Source organism: Rhinopithecus bieti, unplaced genomic scaffold (assembly GCF_001698545.2).
Source record: "Rhinopithecus bieti isolate Rb0 unplaced genomic scaffold, ASM169854v2 scaffold_40559, whole genome shotgun sequence".
Lineage (NCBI taxonomy): Eukaryota > Metazoa > Chordata > Mammalia > Primates > Cercopithecidae > Rhinopithecus > Rhinopithecus bieti.
The window spans coordinates 996,174-999,812 of NW_016817388.1; positions in this window are offsets into that span (position 1 = coordinate 996,174).

A 3,639-nucleotide genomic window follows, 5' to 3' on the forward strand; every position below is an offset into this window, starting at 1 on the left:
AAAGAAATTTATATAGCAATTTGACATCATTACAACATCAACAGATGAGCTGAGATTTTGGGGGTTTTTAATGCCTTTGTAATTTTAGTTTTCTAGAAATGAATTTCTATTTTATTTGACAAAAGTACCGACTTGCAACAAATTGAAATTTTTTTTTTTAAGTTGATTCTTCACCAGGGTTAGTTTGAGAAGCACTGCCTTAAATGACATCCTGGTAGGGTAGGCAATGCCTAAGATAATGTACAGTGATTATTCCCTTCCCTTGAGCGTGGGTTAGACCTGGTGATGTGCTTCTAATAAACAAAATGTGGCAAAAATGGTGGGCTTTCATTTCTGAGTTTAGATTACAAAAAGATGGAGTGGCTTTTATCTTGCTTGCTTACCCTCTCTCCCACTTTCTCCCTCTTGGAGCCCTCACTCTGGGGGAAGGAAACTACCATTTTTTTTTTTTTTTTTTTTTTTAGATGAGGCTCTTGTTGCCCAGGCTGGAGTGCAATGGTGCGATCTCGGCTCACTGCAGCCTCCACCTCCCAGGTTCAAGCAATTCTTCTGCCTCAGCCTCCTGAGTAGATGGGATTACAGGTGCCCACTAACACGCCCAGCTAATTTTTTGTATTTTTAGTAGAGATGGGGTTTCACCATGTTGGCCAAGCTGGTCTCGAACTCCTGACCTCAGTTGATCCACCCACCTTGGCTTCCCAAAGTCCTGGGATTAGAGGCATGAGCCACCATGCCCAGCAGGGAAACTACCATGTTTTAAGGAGTCCTATGTAGAGGCTCATGTGGCAAGGTCAATATCCAGTGAGAGAGAAGCTGAAGCTTGCCAGCAGCCACTTGAGTGGGCTTAGAAGCTGATCCTTCTTCAGTTGAGGTTTGAAGTGACTAAGTTGGCTTGTAGCCCATGCTAACTCCTTGATTGCAGCTTTGTGAAAGGCCCTGAGCAAGAGGACTACACTGCACATGGATTCCTGACCCAGAAATAAATCTAAGATAATAAATGTTGTTTGAAGTCACTGCATTTTTGGGTGATTTGCTACATAGTCGTAGGTAACTTGTATACCTTGTGTAAGAGGTGGACATCGCCGGGCGCAGTGGCTTACGCCTGTAATCCTAGCACTTTGGGAGGCTTAGGCGGGTGGATTGTCTGAGCTCAGTAGTTTGAGACCAGCCTGGGCAACATGGTGAAACACTGTCTCTACTAAAATACAAAAAATTAACCAGGCGTGGTGACATGCACCTGTAGTCCCAGCTACTCAGGAGGCTGAGGCAGGAGAATTGCTTGAGCCTGGGAGGTGGAGGTTGCAGTAAGCCAAGATTGCACCACTGCACTCCAGCCTGGGTGACAGAGCAAGACTCTGTCTCCAAAAAAAAAAAGAAAGAAAGAAAAAAGAGGTGGACCTCCAATCTTGAGTCCAGGGTCCAGGAATTCAAGACCAGCCTGGGCAACATAGTGAGATTCTGTTTCTATTTAAAAAAGAAAAAGAGGTAGACATCAGTCAAGTAGAAGGAAAAGCTGAAAATGTAACTGCATTTGTGCCATACAGTTAATGATATAGTCAATGAATAATTTATAACTAGGAAGTAACTTTACAGTAGTACATTCTAGTCCCTAGATGTATTTAAAGGGCTTAACCATTTAAATGTAAAATTATAACTTGCCATGAAAGATAGTAACCACTAAAACATGGCCACGCCTACCTGGTATGAGATGAACACAACAGCAATTTCTTGTAGACCTCTAAATAGAAAACACTTTTTTCCTCCTCTCTGTACTCTCACACAACACTTCTGACAACCAAATGTGTGGGTTTTCGACACCAAGAAGTTCTTCGATTCCAGTTCTCTGGGGTCACAGGGTGTCCTCCAACCCAATTCAATTCTGACACTATTTGCCTGGAGTTAACATCAGACCTCACTTCAGATGCCAATCTCATCAATGCCTTCTGAACTTCTGACTGACGGGCTATACACTGGGGGTTCCCACAACCCCCTTCTCAGGTTTAATAATTTGCTAGAATGGCTCACGAAACTCAGAAACATTTACTCATGTTTATGGGTTTGTTATAAAAGATACAATACATGGAAGAGACACATAGGGCAAGGTATGGGGAAGGGGCACAGAGCTTCCGTAACTTCCCCAGGTGCACCACCCTCCCAGCATCTCTATGAGTGCATCAACCCAGATGGTCTCCAAACCCTGTCCTTTTATTTATCTATTTGTTTTTATGAAGTATTCATTATGTAGGCATGTTTTTTTTTTTTTTTTTGAAACAGAGTCTTGCTCTATTGCCCAGGCTGGAGTGCAGTGGTGCAATCTTGGTTCACTGTAACCTCCACCTCCTGGTTCAAGTGATTCTCTCGTGCCTCAGCCTCCCCTAGTAGCTGGAACTACAGGCATGTACCACCATGCCTGGCTAATTTTTTTTATTTTTTATTTTTTTATTTTTTATTTTTAGTAGACATAGGGTTTCGCCACATTGGCAAGGCTGGTCTCGAACTCCTGGTCTCAAGTGATTTGCTTGTCTCAGCCTCCAAAAGTGCTGGGATTAGAGGCGTGAGCCACCACACCAGGCTTATAGGCATGATTGATTAATTCCTTAGGCTTTGGGGACTGAACTCAATCTCTAGCCCCTTTCCTCTCCCACTCTTATCACATTGTAAGTTATAAGGGTTTTAGGCGCTCTGGCCAGGAGCCAAGACAAAGACCAAAGACCTATGTACATATGGTGGGTTTGGAGTTTTTCTTTTTTCTTTTCTTTCTTTTTTTTTTTTTTTTTTTTTCTGGAGCAGAGTCTCCCTCTGTCACTCAGGCTGGAGTGCAGTGGTGCAATCTTGACTGACTCTACCCCCTGCCTCCTGGGCTGAAGAGATCCTCCCAAAGAGATCCTCCCACCTCAGTCTCCTGAGTAACTGGGACCACACGAGGCTAATTTTGTAGTTTTGTGGAGACGGGGTCTCTCTGCGTTGCCAAGATTGGTCTTGAACTCCTGGACTCAAGCGATCCACCCACCTCAGCTTCCCAAAGTGCAGGGATTACAGGCTTGAGCCACGGCACCCAGCCAAAGATATATTTCTCATTATATTACAAGATCACAGCATCTATCCAAAATCAGTAAGAAAGAAAACAGGTCAAAACCTTGACATCCTTCTTTTAGAAAGTGTCTGTTAATATTAGCCACAGGAAATTTAAATTTGTGGTAGAAATTCCATGATTAAGCAAAATAGCCTGTTAAAGTCCAAGACATAAATTAAGATATACATTGTATCATCTAGGAGGGATAATTAAATATAGCTAGTTTAAAACAGGTATAGTCACTAGAATTGAAATTCTTGGGACATTTTGCCAAAGGCTTTTGCAAAAGAGAATAGCTTTATGAATGACCCGATTTGCTGTGTAATACCAATCTTGGAGATGAAGAATCAACTGATACTTAATGCAAGGGATGAGTTTGTGCTTTTTTTTGGTTAGTTTATAATCTTCCGAAAGTTTGACTTTAACGTGGCTTTGGACATTATGATGACAATGATCGCTAAGTGCTTGCACATAGTATTCACAATAGCAGCCACGATGTACTGAACCCTGCTCCACGCTGGCCCCTTTTTGTGCATTTATTCCTTACAGCATCTTTGTGAAGTAGG